A 24,048-nucleotide genomic window follows, 5' to 3' on the forward strand; every position below is an offset into this window, starting at 1 on the left:
GAGGGAAAAGCAAATATGAGCTGGACCTATGTAAAGAAGTGACAGAAGTAGGAATTGCTGGAGCAAAATGAGTTGGGGGGTAAATGGGAACCCGATGCCAACTGGCCATATATCAGTTTGCTGCAAGAAGTTTAATTAATTGTCCAGTTTTCCAAATTTACTATTAAAGAAATGGTTTTCTTCATTAAATGTGAATCAGGTTTTACCAGGTCAAATATGTTTTTCTTCTTCTGAAAACTCCTGAAAAGTTTTACCAGTCTCTTTTTCCTTCATAGCAGCATTTTATGCAATGTTCATGCTGTCAAAAGCTAAAGACCATAAGTATTTTGCTGTATTTATGAATACAAATAAGATCAGAAAAATATATTTCATAGTAAGTATATAATCACAATTTTATCTGGGAACTTTTAGTTTATACTGCTTAGTTTATAATAATTTAGAAATTTATTTTCTGTTTAGCAAATATGTTATCACTTTTAGAATTCTTTCACTGAGTGTTCAAGTAACACATGAGCCTTAGTTTGTTACTTCTAGCAATCAGTTGCCATAATTTAATATGTAATATACTTGTTCTCTTTTTCTACTTGTTCAACTCTTTACTCAATTTTAGCATTTCTAAAATTTTGGCTTATTTATTTATGAAACTTCTCTTACAGTTCCTCATTCATGGTTAATGGCTAGCAAATTTGAAATACCACTCACAGTCCTCTTTAGTGTAAATCCCTTCTAGGTACCCTCTTTTACTTTCTGTGAATCTGAATAGTTTTATGATTTTGTGTTGCATCTCTAAAAATTGCTGCAAATTGCCATATCACTATTACTACATTTTAAAATTAAAACTTTTATTATTTACTTGTTACTGAAGTGTTTGGGATAGTCAGAATACTTTTGTAGATTTTAGAATGCCATTTTCTATTTTTTTCTTGTTTTAGAGATATTTAATATTTTATCATCTAGTCTTCAAATATCATGCTTGCCTTACTTTTTTGGGGGGGTACATGGTCCAGAGAATTGAACCCATGTCTACACATGGAAGGCAAGAATTTTACCACTGAACCACTCATGCACCCATTGCCTTACTTTTTGTATTCCTACCAAATAAATTTTCAAATCAATGTGGCAAGGCTATTTTAGCAAGTTAAATAAACCATAGTTTTGACCAATTGAACTTTCCTTAAAATGCAATTACAGAGACAAAATGGAAAGTGTTCAACTAAAATGTTACACATTTTTTTAAAGTTATTGAAAGCAGTCCATAATTACATGATTTGCTGAAAACAAATGCTATTCGTTAATGTTAAATACTTCAAGCTGAATGAAAATACTTGCACATAAATGGCTTTATTATTTTTTGTTTAATTAGAATCTATTTAGAAGACGAATTTTAGCCTCAAAGAATACGAACATTTAAATGTTGTTGATATGCTTTGCAAAATTGCCTTATACAAAGTTATTCCAATTCCCTCTTCCATGAGCAGGACATGAGGGAAAGTTCTTTCAGCTTTCTAAATAGTGAACAATAGGTAGCTAGGTAGATAGAAAGAAAGATAGGGAAAAAATTCCCAAAAGGTGAGTATCTTTGTCAATTTGGTTTTATTTGAATTAGTAGATTACCATCGAATTAAACATATTTTGATACGTTTTTGGCGCATTTATAGTTCTTTCTGTGTATGGCACACTGTCATACCCTGATGGTATTTTCTCTACCTGGAGTACTGATTTTTAATCTTGTTTATTTGTGAGTTCATTTTATAATAACAAAGATGTTATTGCTTTGTCAGTTACGTTAAAGTTTTTGCTATTTTGCTACCTGTGTTTTAAATTATTTATTTTTAAAAATTTTGTTGGACTTTTAGTTGATTAATTTTTACCACTTACTTTTTAAAGTGTTATTGTTAGAAAGGCTGTCAATAAGTCAAAATCATATAATCACCTATATTTTCTTGTTTCATGATTTGCTTGTTTCATAATTTATTTTGTCCACCTATATTTTATTTTCGCATTTGTCTGAGATGTTAAGTTTCTCCCAAAGAGTGTGAAATCATCCTATAATCATTTTATTATTCATAGGCCCTTTAACTATTTACTGAAACTTTCATTTTGTTTTGTTGATCTACCAGTTAAGTTTTCTATCAATAACATAAAAGTTCAATGATCTGAGTATTATATATTGTACAACTTGTCAGGTAAGTTCTTTGTGTTATGTATCTTTTTCCCAAAAGTCATTAACTAATTATTCTTACTGAGTTACATTTTTTTTCTAAATTAAAAATAATTTAATAGCAATTATCTTGGCATTTTGATTGTCATTTGCTTTTCTTGGATATGTAAGGATGCATTTTTCCCTTCCTTTTGGTAACAGTTCGCAATTTCTCAATCAAGTATTCACATGTCCCTCACGTTACTTTTGTTTTTTTAAGAGAAATAGATTCAACTACAAGCTCCAAACATAAGAAACATCAGTCAAGCTTGTTTTTGCAAACCTTCCCTGTAGCGACAATGACTGGTTAAAGGTTGAACACGTTAGTTAAGTTAATTTGATTCATATTGAAGCCACGTGCTTCATTTAATGACATGGAGAAGATATTTGCTTTTTAACTTAGTGTACCAAGAAGAACTGATAACAATGGCGGCCAGTGTGAGATCATGAGTGAAGAAGTTTGAGAAGAATTAAGTCAAATCTAGAATCCAATTCCAGAGCTAAGACACAAAGACAGAGTGATGCACCAGATAAAGTCTTAGCACAAACTAGCCCTACCACTGGTTTTCTCAATCATATGGGAAATGTATTTTTTTCACGTTGTGCATCAGTTGATTTGAATGTTCGGTTACTTAATACTAACATATTCTAAATAACAATCCTTTGATTTGATGTTCTGAATATTTGAGAATTGTTTAACATTTCTGTATCAAGAGATGATAACAGCTTGATATACAGTGTTAGCTGTGGGAAAGATGAGGGGAAAGATAAGAGTGAGACAAAATGTCAAATAATTCTACAGACATACTTATGAGTATTGGTCAATTGCATATGAAAAACACAGGAGAGAAAAGGGTCCAAGGTAACCGCTTTGTTTTTATGTTCAGTCCTCCGGGACATTATGCTCCTACTGCTGAAGACGGTTAAGTGAAAGGAAAATTGCATTTTGATGAGAAGTTGAAGACTTGAAAATTAGATATATTAATTTTTATCGTGGCGGCTGGACAGTTCTACAGATATATACAGTTTTCAAGTAGAGAGCTATGATGCATCTCAGGAGTTCTTAGAGGTTTGATTTAGTAACCATTTGCTTGGCAGTTACATATGTAAAGCTACAAGAAAAAATAAATCTTGGGAAAAAAAAAACTGCCTGAGACTTAACGCATCAAATTCTTTTATATAAGGAGAAAATCAATGAGGGGAAAAAAAAATGAGTGTTCAGAAAATAAGGGAGAAATCAGTCCAGAGCAAGATTTTCCAAAATAGGTTCGCTGTAGAGCATTATTTCTGTGGGATTTAGTTTTAAAAGTGGTGGTCTTGGTGGAAAACGTTGCATTAAAAATTAATCAGATGACTATTTTGCACAATTTTTCAAGACCTTGTGTGAAATAAGCTAGGCAGAAATGGACGATATTATATGATCTAACTTCTAGGAAATAATTAGAATATGCAAATTCATACAGACTGAAACTAGAACACAGCTTACCAGGGGCTGAGTGGGGATGGGGAATGAAGAGTTAATGCTTAATTGACATAGAGTTTCTTTCAGGGGGGATGGGAAACTTTTGTTAATGGATAGTAGTCATGGTGTCATAACATTGTGAATGTAATTAACACTACTGAATTGTATATTTGACATTGGATAAAATGAGAAATCTAAGATGTATATATGTTACCAGAAAATAAAAAACAATTAAAAAGCAAACAGAACTGTGCAACACAAAGAGTGAACCATAACATAAACTATGGACATTAGTTAATAGTATAATTATAATAATATTGTTTCAACAATTGTAACAAATACACTACACTAGTTCAAAATAGGAAGACTACATGTGAAAGGAGTATATATGAGAATTCTGTACTTTCTGCATGATTCTTATGTAAACCTACAATTGCCCTGATTTTTTAAGAAAGTAAAAAAATGTTAACGTGCATCATTAATATAAAGCAAGAGATACAGTTTGTAGGGGTTTCAAACATGATTGTGAAGATAAAACGATCAATCTAGAGGCAATGGAGAGTTCCTGAGGCAGCCAAAATCTGGAATGAATCCTGGAAGCTCATTAAGGTGAACCCAAATTTCTGAACCCTCTTTTCCCCTTCAGACATTTTCTGATCCTCAGAGTGGAAGAAGAAGGGAGAAATGAAGCATGGAGGAGCTAATAAGAGGCATAGAACCCTGCAGGGCTTTAAGTTTTTGTGTAAGTCTGTGCTTGGTTGGAAATGATCTGAGGCTCTACCTCCTGAGGTCAAGAAAGGATAGATGAATTCTCCCTGGAGTGAGGTAATACCATCCCAGCTCTGTGTATTTGCTCATAACTAACAAGTGGTATTCGAGTAAATATTTGCCAGACATCCAAGAAACAAGACCCACAAAAAGGCAATAAAAGAAAACCCACAAAAAGGCAATAAAAGAAATCCAGAGGTAACTTAAATATTAGAGTTATGATGCAAGATTTTAAATATCTGCCTGTTAGGAGCTCCACCCCGATCAAGATCATGGAGTGAGACATTCCAGTGCTTTGTCACCTCCAAAGAAGTTTTGAGCAACCAACAAGAACTGGCAGAAACATCTTTCTCAAAGCTTTGGAAAACAGTTAAAAGGTTACAGTACCAGGGCAAACACTGGATCAAGAAAAAGGCAACTTAAAAATAGTAGGTAAACCTCCTCATGGTGCCCTTGCTTGCCCATCACTCCTTCCCTCTCTAGCTTCACAAAAACAAAGCTGGCCCACACTCCCAGTGCAGGGTTTTGGTCTCAGATCCTCAGCAAACAAAATAAACCTCGTAAATATAGTGGGTGCATGTATGTCTGTGCTAGTCTACCTGGTGGCAGCCTGAGGAACCAAAACGGGGCACTTATTACAGCTCACCATTCCAGAATATGCCCTGCATGTAGAGACAGTTCACAGAGCTCTTCTACACTACAGGAGAAGAGTCAAAGAATAGTCGCCTGGGCAAAGAATTACTGGCAGGAGGAACATAGAGTGTGGCATGCGGGAATGTGCGGAAGCTATTCTCTAAACTCTCTAAAAGAGAACACTGGCATAGGTCAATCTGCAGAGACTAGGATATATGTGTTTTCCTTTTTTTGTTCCATTCTTTTTTTTATAAGCTCCTGGCTTTCAAGGAAATGTCTTTCATAAAACTAGATGGATACAAGCTTAAGGCATAGATACCTATGTGCCTAAATTTTAGAGATAGAACAATAAAGTATCTGTCAAAGATAAACAGAGACATTTAAAAAAGTTGTTGTTGTTTATTAGGGCAAAAAACAGTTCACAAATCAGACAGCACAAAGCTGGATGTGGTAAGGAGTTCAGCTGAGGAAGTGGAAAAGGGAAATTTATATGAAGCAAATATAGAAGCAAGAAAGGAAATGTTCTGATTGATTGACACTGATTCCATTTTACATGTTAGGAGGAATCTTATAAAGTAGGGAACAATATACATTGATTCATGTAGTATGCCAATTTTAATATGCTGGTTTATTACCAGGTGTTACTTATCTACAATTCTGTAGGGTGTATTCCATTGTTCTATTTTCACAGAAACTCTATGCATGTCAATTGTTTTTGTCTTCTGGAAAATTCTTTCTCAGAAAAGGTTCCCTCTTTGCAAAGCCCAATGGTAGGTAGCTAATTCATTGTACTTAACATATCAAAATGATCAGGTTGTGATAAAAGACTATAAAACATACAAAGAAACAGGAAATGATGGCTTATGCAAAGGAGCAAGATAAAACACTAGAAACCATCAATAAGGAGAAGCAGACCTGGGACATACTCTTAAAAAAATAGTCATAAATGTGCTCAAAAAGCTAAAGGAAAACATGGACAAAGAACTATAGGAAACCAGGAAAATTATAGATCAGCACAAAAAGAAAGAACTAAATAGAGCTGAAGACTATGGGAAAATAAATTGTAGAAGCCCTAGGGGTGCCTTTTATGCGGGAGTCCCAGGTTCGATTCCTGGACCATGCACACACTCACACAAAAACCTAGGGGTTGTAATGCCTGGATACATCCTAGAATATATTAAGCAGATAATCAAAAAGTAATAGCAAAATCCCTTGAGGGATGGGAGGAAAAATATGGAACTATTAAACTTTGCCATCAGGGAATCCCCTGATATTGGGTCAAACTTTAGGTACACCTAAATCCATAGGTCAAGCCTTTGATCTTTTTTTAAAATATTTTTATTATAAACAATAAAAAAATAAAATTTCTTAACATACAAACCTTCTTGACATGTTTACAATCAATGGCTCACAATATCATTACATAGTTGTGTATTCATTACTATGATCATTTTTTTGAACATCTTTGCATCTCTCCAGCAGAAGAGAGAAAAAAGAAAATGCTCATACATGTCATACCCTTTACCACTCCCTTTCATTGACCACTAGTATTTCAATCCACTCAATTTGTTTTAACCTTTGTTCCCCCTATTGTTTTTTTATTTCTTATCCATATTTTTTACTCATCTGTCCATACCATAGATAAAAGGAGTATCAGACACAAGGTTTTCACAATCACACAGTCACATTGTGAAAGCTATATCATTATACAATCATCATCAAGAAATATGGCTATTGGAACACAGCTCTACAGTTTCAGGTATTTCCCTTTAGCCACTCTGGTATACCATAAACTAAAAAGGGGATATCTATACAATGCATAAGAATAACCTCCAGGAAATCCTCTTGACTCTACTTGAAATCTTTCAGCCACTGACACTTTATTTTGTCTCATTTTCTACTTCCCCCTTTTGGTCAAGAAGGTTTACTCAATCCCTTGATGCTGAGTCCCAGCTCATTCTAGGATTTCTATCCCACATTGCCAGGAAGATCCACATCCTTGAGAGTCATGTCCCATGTAGAGATGGGTAAGGCAGAGAGTTTGCTTTCCATGTTGGCTGACAGAGAGGACACATCTGAGCAACAAAAGAGATTCTCTGCAGGTGACTCTTAGGCATAATTTTAAGTAGACTTAGCCTATCCTTTACGGGGATAAGTTTCATAGGGACAAACCCCAAGACTGAGGGCTTGCAAGCCATTCATCTTGAAGCTTACTCTTGTGAAACTTATGTAGGTAGCTTAGACTACCTATAGGTATGCCTAAGAGTTACTTCTGGAGGACTTCTTTTGTTGTTTAGATGTGGCCTCACTCTCTCTAAGTCCAACTCTGCAAGTGAAATTGTTGCCCTCTGCCCTACATGGGACGTGACATCCAGGGGTGAACGTCTCCCTGGTGGCATAGGAGATGACTCCCAGGGATAAGTCTGGCCCTGGCATTGTGGAATCAACAATTCAATCCTGACCAAAAGGGGGAAAAGAAGTGTAACCAATAAAGTATCAGTGGCAGAGAGAGTTCAAATACAGTTGAGAGGCTACTCTGGGGGTTGCTTTTATGCAAGCTTCAGGTAGACCTTGCTACCTATCATAACCTGCCAACCCCCAACCAGGACCATTCCAGCCAATCCTAAAGAACACCTAGGGCAATATATAAGATTCCACAAGGGTTCCAGGCACTAGAGTAACTTTCCAGAAACCTACAACCTCCAGATGGGTCCTTGATCCAGATAAGTCCTGAAACCTAGCCCAGCCTCTCCAGAACATCAGATAGTTCCATCTTCCTACTCCATATTAGGGACAGACCCTTCCAATATAAAAAATTCAAAATTTCCATAGCCTGAACACCCCTAATGGGAGGTATGGAAAGATCAAAAGTGATGGTGGAGTTATACAGAGAAGATATGATTTAAGAAATGAATATGAATGCTGAATCATTAAATTGATATGTCTTTTAGTCTCCAGTGTTTTAGAGCAGCTAGAAGTAAAAACCTAAAGTAGTGAAATTGTAACCCATGTCAAACTCTGAAATATGTTCTACAGCTAATTGTGGTGCTGTGCTTTGAAATGTATTGCTTTTTTGTGTGTGTGTAAATGTTATTTTTCACACACGCAAAAAAGTTGATTGTGATGATCAAAAAAATATTCTTTCCAGTCTCCTATGTTCTGGAGCAGCTGGAAGGAAAAATCTGAGATGGTGATATGGTAGCCCATGACAAACTCCGGGGTCTGTCCTGTAACTACTTGTTGAAGAGTGCTTTGAAAGCTACTGTTTTTTTCTTTCTTTGCTTTGTATATATGTTATATTGTACAATAAAAAAACTAACCTGGAAGGGTTCAAAAGCATATTGGAACTGGCAGGAGAAAGAATCAGTGAACTTAATTTTAAGACCATTGAAATCATTCTGTCTGAAGAATAGAAAGAAAATAGATTGAAGAAAGTTAACAGAGCCTGAGAGATCTATGGGTCACCAGCAAGCATACCAGTGCACACACTGTGTGAGTCCCAAAAGGAGAAGAGAGAAAGAGGCAGAGAGAATATTTGAAGAAATAAATGGCTGAAAATCTTTCAAGAGAAATAAGTTCTCTGATGGGGAGTGTGGGAAAAAGATTGTCTGTCTACTTGACTTAATTGCCTCTGAAATTATTTATGAACCTTTGAGGTTCATTTCATCTAATTCACAAGTTGTTTTTAGAATCCTTTTGTGGTTGCACACCTAAGTTACACCCACCAATTCAGCCTTATTAGTAATAAAACACTACTTTGATGTATCTATTTTGTTCCTTTGCCTTTAACTCACCTAGTTTTTAATTTGGGTGTAGGAAGTAGGAGGTGCTATTCCTGAGCCATCTAATACTGCAACATCTTGGATCATTGGCTGAAAACCTTGAGCTGATATTTAGGGAAGAAAAGATTCATCCTTATGGCACAGCCTGGGCAAGAGTCATCAGGTATCAAGGCTTTAGTAGGTCACAAGGGATTTGACCTTAATGCTTTACAGCAGTTTATATTGTGGGTTTTTCACTGACTCAGGAGGGAAATGCCTCAGTAAGCAGAGAAAACAAGAGCCCCTGGCTGACCTTTCCCTGACCCTCACAGGCTTAGCTTTTAACTAAACTGTCCCTGTTGACACAAGGATTAAATGACCAAAGAAGAAAGCCATTTAGTCCTGGTTAAGTTTTATATCAAAATAAGCTGAACTAGCCAGGCCACGGTGGTTCAACAGGCAGAGTTCTCACCTGCCATGCTGGAGACCCGGGTTCGATTCCTGGTGCCTGTCCATGCAATAAATAAATAAAATAAAATAAGCTGAACTGTCCATGTGTTTGACCTTTCCAAGCATTGATGCATAAGGGAAAAGGAAGGAAAAAAGAGGATACGTAATCTTCCAATTGTAGAAAGAATTAGGGTGGATACAACAAAAGAAAATAAACTGAACTTTCCAAGTGTTTGACCTTTCCAAGCACTGGCACATAGGGGAAAAGGAAAAAAGAGGAAATTTTAAACTTCCAATGGTAGAAAGAATTAGGGTGGATACAACAATATGTGAGTTTTGTGTCAAGCAGAAGTAGATAATTTTGGTTTAGAAGCCCCAAGTTCAGTTCCTTTTAAGGTCAATTTGAACTGTATTCAAGAGTAAGGAAAAGAAAACTTCCAGATACTCTGATCTTTTGGAATTAAGTGGCTTTACCATGTGCTCAAATCTAAGACCTCACCACATAATCTCAATTTGGGAATAGATTTGATAATTATATAAACTTGCACCAAGACTTCAGTCATAGACTCAAACTGTATTTTCACCTAAAGGAAGACAGTGAATTTTATTCGTGAACAATTAGCAAGAAAGTGGCCTTTAAAACAAAGACAATGTGCTATCTCTTTTTTTTTCTGGTGGGGGGGGGGGAATGCATGGTCCAGGAATTGAATCCAGGTCTCCCACTTAAAGGCGAGCATTCTACCACTGAACCACCTGTGTACCCTGCTATCTCTTTTTATTGCAGTAGAGAAACATCTGCATGGAATTGCAATACCAAAGGTTTAGAGAACAAAAATGCCTATGCCCTATACACTGTCTTAAAGAAACAAGCATATTATTGAAGAAGTCAGAGGATACAGAACAGTTTGAACTATATACTTCAGATTTACTATCTGCATAGGTACATTGGGAAAATGAAAGAAAAATGAAGGAAGAAGGAACTGATTAAGGTGATAGAGATTTACTTTAAGAACTTACAATCCAGGCTAGGCAGATACAAAATATAAAAGAATATGCTTCCATTTCTAACTGTTCTGTAAGGAGAAAATTTAGACACTGGTCCTCAATGATAAATAGAAGGGCACTGAGCACATATTTTTGCTAAATGCCAAATGAAGCAAGAGTTAAGAAAAATATTTGGCAATGACTTAAAATGCACCTCTGGAATATGAGAATGAACCTGAAATGTTGATTTAAAACTCATTATTGCTAGAATACCATAATTAAAATTCAGCACTCATTTTTAAGCATGGTGAGCTTCAGCATTTCTCTATCGATCACACTACCTCTCATTTGTGATACTATCTATTCACTTTCACCCAGCATATCTGGAAGAGCATCTTGTGCTTTCTTCATTTTCATCCCTTTTTTACTCTACTATGTGTTGTACATAGTTTTGAAGTTTGTCTAAGGAAATAGTGGGATGACAAAGTTGAAGTTCTGCTTTTACTTTATCCTCACAAAATATGAAGAATTTCCAAATTAGCCATTTATTTGAAACTCTTGTGGTCTAAATGGAATTAAATAAATTAAACTGAATATGTCCATGAAGTTTATTTCTTTATGAACCCAAGTATATTAAAGAACATAGCATAGCCCCTGCTATTCTGCCAGGAATTGTTATTTAAATTTAGATAGTATATACAATTGTTGACTCAAACAGAATGCAGTATTCTCATAAAATTTTCTAACTAATATATCCTTAATATTCATATTGGCAATCTATTTTCTTTTTTAACCTTTTGAAAATTCTTAATTGTTTTGTTCATGGGTCATTATCATCAGGTTTACTCTTCCAGAATTAAATATACACGCATAAATCAACTGAATAATAAAATTGAAATTCATAAAAACATGTTTTGCTTTATTATGCTTAGAATGGGAGTATATATTTGAAAACGAATGTTCAGAACTTAAAAATAAATCTAAAAATAAATAAATAAATCTAGATGGTATATCTTGGGTGTATTACATATTGTTACACTGATTAGAATGAATAAAGCTAAGTAATCACATAATCAAGTACAACTCAAGAATGCCAGAACAATAGTGAAGTAGACCATTACATTTTCAGCTTTCCAAAATACAAAGCAAAACTAAAATCAAATAGTAGTTTTTGGCCAACATGAGGTCCAAGTAAATCCAGCTGAGCGCTCTCATCTTAAAGCTTCATGTATATTGTACATAGTGTTACAATTCTGGAATAATCGTTCAAAGATTGTATTCTTCTGTGACATAATATTTTTGCTTAGTGTCACGTTTTTAAATTCCCACTGCCTCTCACACTATGCCACTGAATATGCAACTATTTATGATTCTTCCATTAATGGACATTTTAAGATATTTGGACTATTTATTTCTTTTTTCCCCCACCCCCCAAAAATGCTGTTTTGAGCATCCTTGTTAGCATCTTCTTGCAAACATATGTGCACCAGGGATATATACCTAAGAGTATAATTGTTGGTTTGTCAGGTAGTATCAAACCATTTTCTAAAATGACCATAAAATGTCCCTGTTTATAGGAGAGATTGGTAAGCCTACCCAGTATCTATTTCCCAGTCTCCATTTCAGCTCAGTGCCTGAGTGCTGGTCAGTGGCATGTAGGCAGAGATTCTCTGCAATCTTGAAAGTGACAAATGTACACTTACCCCCTTATTTTTACTTTCTTCTCGCTGGAATAAAGATAGGATGACTAGAGGGGAAGGCATCTTAGATCATGAGGAAAAATCACTTCTTCAGGATACTGGGAACAACAAACAAACAAAAGGAGCCGGGATCCCAGATGATGATGGTTCTCCATACTAGTGATGGACCTTGGATTACTAATGCCTATGTGAGAGAGAAACAAGCCACTATGTAAGTTAATCCACTGATGTTTTAGGTTTCTTGGCATTCTTAACAGATTATAATGCTAACTAATAGACGCTCTCAATAGCGTCTTATAAGCCTTCCCGTTGTTCTTCATTCTTGTCAACACTTGTTTTCATGTTTTTTTCTCCATTTTTGAGGATTTGTTAAATGTAAATTGATATTAGATTGTGACTTTAATTTCCAGTTAGTATTGTTAATGAAATTAAATATATCTTCACATGTGTATTAGATGTTTTCCATTTATGAAATAACTGCTCTTAGTTTGTGAGTTATGTTTTCTGTTGGATAGTTTCTATTTTAATGACTATGAAAATTTTTTAAATATACATTCTACATATTAACCTTTTGTTGGTTATATAAGTTGCAACTATCCAAACCTAGTTTATACATTGTATTTTCATCTCTTGATGATTAATGGAGGCTCTGAAGGTAAAGTAGTTGTATTTATTAGCCATTTCCATTATGCTTTATGTTTTGTATGTTTTATATACCATGAGGTCATGAATATGTTTTTCAAATTTATCTTTTAAATATTTTGATCTGTGATTTTTGTCATTTAAATCTTTTCTATGGGCGGTGCAACGGTGGCTCAGTGGCAGAATCCTCGCCTGCCATGCTGGAGACCTGGGTTCGAGTCCCAGTGCCTGCCCATGCAAAATAAATAAATAAATAAATCTTTACTATGCCTGGAATTAACTTTGTCTATATATGGTATGAAATAAAGAATATATTCATATTTTGTTCCATATGAATTCCAAAATATACCAACACTATTTATTAAATAGGCATTTCTGTCCCTACTGAATCTCTGTCATAAATCAACTGACCCACATGGGTCAGCTTTGTGATCTCTTTTCCTTAGGTATATATAGCTGTACCAATGCAATGCAATTGTTATTAATAAGGCTTTGAAACAATTCTTGATCTCGGATAGGAAAAATATCTCGTTTATAAGTATTTTTCCTTCAATCCATTAGAGATCACATTTCTAAGAATCTACATGAGATTACAGGCCCATAAATATAAAACAATATGTGAAAACAAATGTAATTACTTTGTATGTTGACCAATTTACCTCTACAACACTTATACCATTTTCAACTCTCAGCGGCAATGTGTGAGAATTACAGTATATACACTAGTTTGTTTTTATTTTGAAAATAACTGTGAATATCTTAGTTTCAGAATAAAACAAAACCAAATAAAAAATTGTAATATCAGCACCTATTTTGTCTGTGCAATGAAATATACAAGACAGCAAAAATGCTAGAAGTAAAATGTAATTTTACTTTAGATCAAATCAATACACAGTACAATAGTAATTCACTGCAAAATATTCAGGTAGGTAAAAATTCTTTACCTAGTTTAGGTATAGATTCTAATTCTTAGTTAAAGATCGTTATTATAGAAATAGTAGCGGTCCTTTACCCTGAGTTCAAAACCTTTTGAAAATTAACATCTTGGTATAGAAACCTTGATTTTGCTTTAGTTTTGTGTAGTAAAACTATTCCAACTTTTTTTAACTGAGGATACTAAGTATCTCAGATAAAATTAAATTTACATTTAAGAATAATTTTTAATCTTTCAGTCATTGCTAATATTTCAGTAAACCATTGTATATGTGATTTTAAAATGTAATTAAATGATGCAGTTTGATAATATAATTAAGATTTGCAATTCATTCTTAGCAAAAATAAAATAAATGAATACTGTGAGTTATATATGCTTTATTTCCAACCTTGAGTAAGGCAGAGCAACAAGATCAATGATTGGAATGGCCAAAGAATATCCTAATAAAGAAATTTAAGATTTTAGCCTTTTCTAAAATGCTCAGAAGTGGTAAGGCGTTGTGTTAGTTTAACATTTGACAAGCATTCAATGTAATTCACCACTCATACATATAAAGGAGAAACTTATATGAACATCTTGAAACAATTCAATATTTATCAATATTGTGCTATGTTTATGCAATTCACAACTAAAAATGTTTGCAAAAGTTTGAACTTCTGTTGTTCATAACAATGTGGAAGAATCTCAAAACACCCTGTTGAGAGAAAGCAACCAGGCACAAAAGAATACATACTGTATGCATCCTTTCACATGAACAGAAAAAATGTACAGTGACAAAAACAGTCTTTGTCTCTGCTTAGACTGGGAGATTGGCTAGAAAGGGTGAGGAAAGTTTCTGGAACGACACAAATGGGTTTTATCCTTAAATGAGATGGTGGTTTAAGTGAATCTATGTGTTTGTCAAAAGTCATCGAACTGCATAGCTTTAAAATATTTAATTTATTGTACATAAATTGCACCACAATAAAAAATAATATTACAAGTGAAAAACTGTTTATTTGTAGTAAAAGAAAGAAAATTTTGGGAACTGTCATGGGACAAGGTCATGACTTTGGCTTCTGTTGGGAAACAATTTTCCACTGGTCTCTCACATTCCTGCATGTCATTTGAGTGAGAAATTAACTCCCCTTTGTTCCAAAATATCTTTCCAAGAAAACTTCCAATAAATTCCCCCTTTGGACTTCAAGAGCCCAACTCGGTCTCTGCTCCAGCTGGCTCATGACGTTAAACAGAACAATGGAAAATAAATTTGATGGTTTTTTAACCTGAATCTAAATGTTTAATAGGGACGACATGTAACTTTTGGGGAGACAAGTGATAAGATGTAGTAGTCTTAGTCAAGGTGTGGGATGCAAGAAGTGAAAGAAAAATGCACTTGTCAACCCGCAACTGTTTACCATTATTAACATCATTATAATAAAATAAAAAATCCTTATGGAAAAGAGCTTTGGACATAAAATACATTGAAAAGAATTTTTAAAATATGCTCATTGTTCTACCTCCAATATGAATATTTAAATTTCTAATTCTTATTTACTGCCAATTACATCCATTATATGGATACATTTTATACCTATCATATGAATATATGTATACATATATATTTGATTGGTAATAATGCACATGATGGCTATTTATTCAGTATTATTTATGCACACCTACACACAAATATGATAACAAATCCTTACAACATGCTGGTCATTCTCCACTCCAGTTGATATTTGATACAATAGAGCATCTGGAATGCTAGAAACTCACAGCTAGTACGTATCAAGAGTCAAAGTTTTCATTGAGGTAGATTTAATTTCAAAGCCTGAAATTTTTCTATCAGTTAATAGTGTTTCTATAAGAATAGAAATAAGAGTGTTGAAGATAAATTAATTATTTTTAAAAATCCTGATATATCTTTTAATTCATTCTTGGCAACCACTTCCAAGATTACTTGTACATTTACATATTTTTTCTCATGTTAACTCTCTCCATTCATGCTTCTCTAACTTCAGCAACCTCTCTTTCAAAGTGAAAGTTGCAACGCTCAACAATTGCCTTTCTAGCTTCAATTTTTTCCAATTTTGTTCATACACAGGCTTACACTGATAAGAATTCGAACTGCAGGGTGTTCTGCCAGGTCCACAGGTGATTCGTTGCACAACTGGCCGCCTCATAGTAAGTGAAAATACGGAGCTGTATAAATGAAATAGAAACTATGTTATATTTTTTCCCTCCAGTGAATATATAATGAGAAACCAATGGAAAGGAAGAAAAGGATTGAAGTAGATTAATCACGATGGGCAGACTTATCATGAAGATAATGAAGTTCAATCTTTAGGGCCCCTCACGTGCACAGGCCCTTTCCAAGGCTCTGCATGTTGTGATAAAGTTACATATTTTTTCTTCAAAACTCCCCACCTGGAATTATATAAGTTTCACACTCCAAACACCTAGATTCTCTCCTGAGAAATATAACAGAAATGGGTATTGCTAACTCAAAAAGAAGGTCAAGATCAAGAAGAAAAGAAGATAACAGGAAGGAGATTGTGCTGGTTTGAAAGGATGTATGGACCCTAGAAAAGCCATGTTTTAATCAAAATCCCATTTCATAAAGGTAGAATAATCCCTAATCAATACTGTATGTTTGAAAATGTAATCAGATCATTTCCCTGGATGATGTGATTTAGTCAAGACTGGTTGTTAAAATGGATTAGGTGATGACATGTCTCCACCCATTTGGGTGGATCTTGATTGGTTTACTGGAGTCCTATAAAAGAGGAAACATTCTGACTAAGAGATTCAGAGAGAGCTGAGAATGCTGCAGTACCATGAAGCAGAGAGTCCCCGAGCCAGAGACCTTTAGAGATGAAGAAGGAAAACACCTTCCAGGGAGCTTCATCAAACCGGAAGCCAGGAGAGAAAGCTAGCAGATGATGCTGTGCTCACCATGTGCCCTTCCAGCTGAGAGAGAAGCCCTGACCATGTTCACCATGTGCTTTCTCACTTGAGAGAGAAACCCTGAACTTCATCAGCCTTCTTGAACCAAGGTATCTTTCCCTGGATGCCTTTGATTGGACATTTCTATAGACATGTTGTAACTGGGACATTTTCTCAGCCTTGGAACTGTAAACTTGCAACTTATGTAATTCCCTTTTTTAAAAGCCATTCTGTTCTTGGTATATTGCATTCCAGCAGCTAGCGAACTAGAACAAAGATTAATACAGAAAAGGTAAGGAGCAGTAAAGGGAAAAAATACAGGTTTTTTTTTTTTTTAAGTGAAAGTATGGGAGTAAATGGAAAAAAAATCTCCTTAGAAGAGATTGAAAAAAAATTATTTAAGGACCAAATAAATATGTGTCTCTTCTTTCACTTGGGAACATTCCTAGGCAATAAAATGTACACATCAATCTCCTTACACAATTGACCTCAACTATATTTAAATTTCTGTTTATTATAGGGAAGATTGTGCAAAACTTTAATTAGGAGTTGGTTATATTTCTAAAATTCTTGGGAATATGCAAAGAAGCTAAAACTCATCATGCATATCTATGACACCACATAGATAAATAAAGGGGAATAGGTCAGGTAATTCTAGAAAAAAATATCTTCATCAGAGAAATCCAGAGCCTTCTGATCCTTGTTTATTTATGAAAAAAGTATTGAATCATCTCAGTTATGAAATTCATTGTTTTTTGCTGCTTGTATTCAAAGGGATTCCTTTATTTTTTTCTTTTTACTGAAATTGGAATAACTGAAAATAAAGAAAAGAATGACCCCCATTGCCTAAACATATTCTTTTGTTTTGCTCTGATTTGTGGTGATGTTTTGGATCTGCTTTACTTTTATATGATCTTTATTTATTTCCATGAGTATTTTATCTTTCTGCTGGTTCTGTATCTCTCCTTAGTTTTGCCAACTCCTGGAAGCCTTTGAAAAAATAACAAATGGAAATACATGCAGCTGTAATTAATATTAAACTTACCATTTATAAAGTCCCTTGATAAAATAACGGGATGTTCCATTTTTCTCAACTGAAAATTGGCATAGAACCCAAAACCCTTGTGTACTAAGGGTCACCTTTCAAAGCAGAAAACAGAAAAATTGGATTGGGGTGTTATAGTTCAACAATTTCAGGTATTTCCTTCTGCTTGTTCAAATACACTGGAGACTAAATTGAAATAGCTCCATAATTATTCAATAGGCATAATCATTTGTCCAGCACTTATTTTTTAAAACATTTTTATTTTTTAATATAACATATATACAAAGAAAAGAGAAAAAAAGCAATGATTTTCAAAGTATGCTTCAATAAAGAGTTACAGAACAGATTTCAGAATTTGTTATGGGTTGTGCGCTGGTTTGAAAGGATGTATGTACCCTTGAAAATCCATGTTTTAATCCTAATCCCAATGTGTGAAGGCAGCCATTTCTTCTGTGATTTAATCAAGAGTGGTTGTTAAACTGGATTAGGTGACAACATGTCTCCACCTATTTGGGTGGGTCTTGATAAATCTCTGGAGTCCTATAAAAGAGGAAACATTTTGGAGAGTGAAAGTGATTCAGAGAGAGCAGAGCAGAACGACATAGACACGAGAAGCAGAGTCCACCAGCCAGCGACCTTTGGAGATGAAGAAGGAAAATGCCTTATGAAACAGGAAGCCAGGAGAAGAAGCTAGCAGATGATGCCAGGTTCAGAGAGGAACCCTGACTCTGTTCACCATGGCCTTTCCAGATTAGAGAGAAACTGTGACTGTGTTCACCATGTGCCTTCTCACTTGAGAGAGAAACCCTGAACTTCATCGGCCTTCTTGAACCAAGGTGTTCTAGTTTGCTAGCTGCCGGAATGCAACACACCAGAGATGGATTGGCTTTTAATAAAAGGGCATTCATTTTGTTAGTTCTTCAGAGGAAAGACAGCTAACTTTCATCTGAGGTTCTTGCTTACATGGGAAGGCTCAGGGTAATCTCTGCTAGCCTTCTCTCCAGGCCTCTGGGTTCCAACAACTTTCCCTGGGTGATTCCTTTCTGCATCTCCAAAGGCCTGGGCTGAGGTGCAAGTGCTGAGATGAAGTATGCGGAGCTGCTTAGGCTGTGCTAGGTTGAGCTCTCTCATTTAAGGACCAGCCAATTAAGTCAAAGGTTATTCACTGCAGCAGGCACACCTCCTAGCCGACTGCAGATATAATTAGCAACAGATGAGGTTCAAACACCATTGGCTTATGTCCGCAGCAACAAAACTAGGTGCCTTCACCTGGCCAAGTTGACAACTGAATCTAACTACCACACAAGATATCTTTCCCTGGATGCCTTAGATTGGACATTTCTATAGACTTGTTTAATTGGGACATTTTCTCAGCCTTAGTACTGTAAACTAGCAACTTATTAAATTCCCCTTTTTAAAAGCCATTCCATTTCTGGTATATTGCATTCCAGCAGCTAGCAAACTAGAAAAGGTTGCCTTTCCACTATTTCAGATTTTTCCTTCTAGTTGCTCCAAAACACTGGAGGCTAGAAGAAATAATTTTTTTCTTTATTGTGAAAAATAACATATATACAAAAAAAGCAATAAACTTCAAAGCACATCACAACAATTAGTTGCAAAACAGATTTCAGAGTTTGGTATGGGTTATAATTCCACAATTTTAGGTTTTTACTTCTAGCTGCTCTAAGGTACTGGAGACTAAAAGAGATATCAATTTAATGATTCAGCAATTATACTCATTTGTTAAATCCTACCTTCTTTATATAGCTCCACCATCACCTTTGAACTTTCTCACTCACATAGGCCCTTTCCAAGGCTCTGCATGTTATGATAAATTTACATATTTTTTTCTTCAAATACACTCTTTAGGGTAGTTGGGTTATGCCCACTCTAACTTTTTCATGTTGGAAGGAGCTTTTGATAATATGGGATGGAGGATGGAGCTAGATGAGGTGCTGTAGAGGCTGACCCCTGGGCATTTCAAGACTTATATGGTCCAGGGACCCATCTGGAAGTTGTAGGTTTCTGGAAAGTTACCTTAGAGCATAGAACCTTTGTAGAATCTTATATAATGCCTAGTGTTCTTTAGGATTAGCCAGATCAGATTTGGTTGGTTTTCTAAGTAAGACCAAAAATAATTGCTCTTTTGTTTCTGGCTTATTTTACCTCACCAAATGTCCCACTTCATTCACAATGTTGCGTGCCTCTCAACTTTGTTCCTTTTTGTAGCAGCACAATGTTCTATCATATGTATACACCATTATTCACCAATCTACTTCTCAGTCAGTGCATCCTTCAGTCACCTCCATTCATTAAGCACCATGTATAATGTCTAATGTCAACAGTCTATCAACACTCGCAATTTTAGATAATTTATTGTTCTCAAGAGAAAGATAACTAACAAATACACTCTTACCAAATAGGAAATCTAAACCACCTCTTAACTAGTACCTCCCCTGCCCCCCTTATTTACCTCTGGTGTTGCTGTGGTACTGTTGATGTTTTCCTGTTAAACATAGCCCATAGTATGCAATTGCAGTTTTCCCCCATACTCCAAATTTATATACTGTACAAGATACATACCTTTGAAGTAGTTCATGAAAGAACTTATTTATATTTGTAGTATTAATTGGTGGTACACATGGGTGTATATAACCCCTTTCAATTATGTTCACCTTCAATATGGTAATATTACTTATAGACCCACTAGTGAACTGCCTTCACTTCCATCTGTTCCTCTACATTTGAGACCATCCTCATTAGCTAACGGTTCACTCATCTCTAGCTTCTGTGTATCTCTAAGTCCCCTAGATTTTGTATTTTACACCTCTGATTTTACCTTTACCATGGTCATAAAAATGGAATCATACAGTATTTATCGTTTTGTGTCTGGCTTATTTCACTCATCGTTATATCTTCAAGGCTCATCCATCTTGTCATGTGCTTCAGGATGTCATTTTGTCTCATTGCTACATAATATTCCATTGTATGTATATGCCACATTTTGTCCCACACTTATTTTTGATGTGGCCAAATAGAATTATGGACAAAAAAGCCTCTGTCACAGGGTAGAGCCAGGGGCTAGGTAGAACAATGGACAAGGGATTTCTTCCCAGAGACCTGAAACTTCACAATGTCTGTCCATAGGGATTTTATGATTTGCATACAAGGCCTGCTGCATGTTCCCATTTATTCCCTTCTAATTAGGGATGGTTAGTGTTGTGTTCAAGTTCCTGTGCCAACATTCTTTATTGTATGTAGTGTGGAGAGCAGATTGCTTGTCTTTTTAGTTTATAGATTGCCAGAACACAAGGAGCCTTATCTGGGTTTGAAGGATAGGACTATGCACCACCCAGATAGCCTAAATTTTGAACTGATAAAGCAATTAGCAGAACTTTTTGTTACCTCCCCAGGGAAAGGGAGAATATTTTCTATATGTGTTTTTTTTGAAGGAGGGTGGGGTGGCAAAGGGCGAGGGGTGAATGAAAGAGATATATGGTGACCAGAAAGCCTGACTTTGGTAGAAACTAACTGGATAGTCATCATCAAATCCAGTCCTTCTTCCTGGGCACTCTGCTAAACTGCATTCAGAAACCGCCTTGTATCTTTACGGGGCCATGTGACTAGTTCCTGCCAATGAAAAGCAAGTGGAAGTAGTGCGTTATTTCTGAACTGAAGTGATATGCTATCCCTAGACTCAAGGGTGTGACTCATGTTCATTCTCCATGTCCACTCCTTCTGCTGATTGAGTGGTGTATTGGACAGTTTGAAATAACGTGATGAAGATACCATTACACAGCATGGAAGGAGACTAGAGACCTCCATCAGCATTGGAGGAAAGCCACCTGACCAGGCTTTGATGATGAGAATTAAACCATTATTTTATTAATCTTCTGAGATGTGAGGGTTATTTGTGATAAAACTAATGTTAACTGCCCAGACTGCGGCACTACAAATATAGTTTTTTGCCCACAACACATTAAATGTTATTTCCTGACTGGAGAGAGGGAACCAGAAACACTCGAAGTGTCACTCTAGTGGGAGTTTTTTCAAGAAATCATATGTCCTGGGGTATGTTCGCGTGATGTCTCTTGCCACTTTCCACTAACTTTTCAACCCACTGCAATCTGGCTTCCTTCTTGAGTATTTTGATAATTCTGCCCTCACTACTGTCATCAGTGATTCTTAACCAGCAGTTCCTAATGGCATTTTCCAGTATTTTACTAAATTTGTTCTCTCTGCTGTGCCTGATTGTTACTGCTGACACTTCCTTTCTCTTCTTCAAGCTCTCCCATCTTTTTGTTCTTGCATTTGTTCTAGTGTTTTTGCTCAGATATCAGAGTCCTCCTTCTCAAGATTAATCAAAAAATATTTTCTCTTTTTCAGCCACTCAGATCCACAGATTTCTCTGTATCTTGTTAGTCTCCTTCTATTTGGATCCAGGTCCATATTTTAAATTTCCACATACAAGTCAATAACTCTCAAGCTTATGCCTTCAGGAAATAGCACTATCCTTATACCCATACCTTAACACGGACTGTTACACATAAATCTACATGTTTTCCTTCTATCAGTTACAAAGGTATCCTAAACTCTACCATGTTCTAAATTTCATCTGTCATCTTGTCCCCACCCCCCAAATCTGTCCTGATCTTTTCAATTGAAACTTAAAAGGCAGAAACCTGAAGAAGTTGGTTAGCAATATAAATTCATTTTACCAACTAATATATCTCATATCTGTATCCTACTCTCTGTATATGCCCCTGACCCATCTCACCTCAAGCCCTTTCATTTATGGCTGGAACTATTTATATTCTTATTGTTATTCCTTTGGTTGTTTTCAACCAACAAAAAAACCCATCTTCTACACACCCAGAAGAGGAACAAATCTGATATACATATCTAATCATGTAAGTAACCTTCATAAAACGTTGTGATCCCAATCACCTCAAGGTGGCAGATGGTTTTTCTTTCTTCAGCATTCTCTTAAATAATGTAGATCAGTATGTATCATTTTTTCCAGCATGAGGCACTTTAATGAGTGACATAAAAATTTGTATGTTCAGAATTTAATGAACCATACCAAAAAATTTTTGCAGAGGAATAAAGAGAACATAAATACAGAGTGTTTTTGTTTTGTTGTTGGTGTTGTTGCTGTTTGCATGGGCAGACACTGGGAATCGAACCCAGGTCTCCAGCATGGCAGGGGAGAACTCTGCCACTGAGCCATCATCACACCAATACAGAGTGTTTTCTAGTAACTTTTCCTTTCTTTCTTATAAAAATTTAATGTAATTATAATTAAAAGTAAGAGAAGAAAAATCTCACCTTTGGGCTGCTATGTATTTTCTTCTTCCTCTCAGCTATTAAAACACTTTCTTCTCGCAGTGACATAGATAAAGAAAGATGAATTAAGATTCTGTGCAATTGCAACCCTTTCCTGCTAGCTCTAACACTTCCGCATTGTCTCTATCCCAGAAAAACACCTGAAGGCAAACAAGTCCAAGTAAACACAAAAATAAACTGGAGTACATTCCAAAATATAAGAAAAGGACTTCAGGGGAAGAAGCGGGTGTTCTGCGGGGCACTGAAGATGCCGTCCGGGTGATCCCCTTCCTCCTAACCCCATCCCTGCCTTTTCCCTCATCCTCTGGCAGGATGAGGCGTTCAGGCCTGGCATCTGGCGCAACTACAGCTATGCTAATAGTGGGTATAGTGCCTGCAAAGAAGAAAATGAGAGGCTCACTGAAAGTCTGAGAAACAAAGTAACTGCTATAAAATCTCTTTCCATTGAAATAGGCCATGAAGTTAAAAATCAAAATAAATTACCAGCTGAAATGGATTCACAGTTTGATTCTACAACTGGATTTCTAAGTAAAACCATGGAGAAAGTGAAGATTTTATCCAAAAGGAGCCAAACAAAGCTGCTATGCTGTATAATGCTGTTTTCATTCTTTGTCTTTTTTTTTTGTCATTTATTGGATTATTAAACTGAGGTGATGCAAGTAAGTGCGACTTTGGAATTTAGTCCAACTTAATGATTTGGAGTACCACTTGGATAAAAATCAGCATCAAAACACTCTTATTTTTCAAACACTATGGCATTTTCCATTGAAGATTACCAAAGTTTACTTGTTTTATCAATCACATTAGATAATATAGTGCATTTTGGATATTGTTTCTTAATGACTCATTTTTAGCCCCTGTTTCCAGGGGTATTGAGATGGCTTGAAGTCAGTCTGGACCTAAGAATCTTGCTTACTTAACCATCAAATTAAATAGCAATACAAATATTGTTAATATAAATGTAGGTCTGTGTTCTATATAAAGATATTTAGAGGGACGGGAGCAAAAATAGCTGGAGAACCTGATGCTGGGCTCTTGAATGAGGTGAACAGAATGTGATAGAGTAGTAAATGTATTATCCTAAACTATCATCAGCTGTGAACTTCTACTTCCCTTTCCTCCTTTATTCAGCTAATATTGTGGGCCATTTTTTTTCTTTTTTGCATGAGCAGACACCGGGAGTCGAGCCCAGTTC

The 24,048-nt window shown here is 35.6% G+C and overlaps 1 pseudogene; it reads left to right on the top strand.

Moving 5' to 3' along the window:
• The window catches only part of LOC143672104 (BET1 homolog pseudogene), a 42,352-nt pseudogene extending 18,623 nt beyond the window's left edge, over positions 1–23,729 (top strand).
• Positions 23,730–24,048: the final 319 nt, after the last annotated feature.

Source organism: Tamandua tetradactyla, chromosome X (genome assembly GCF_023851605.1).
Source record: "Tamandua tetradactyla isolate mTamTet1 chromosome X, mTamTet1.pri, whole genome shotgun sequence".
Taxonomy (NCBI): Eukaryota; Metazoa; Chordata; class Mammalia; order Pilosa; family Myrmecophagidae; genus Tamandua; species Tamandua tetradactyla.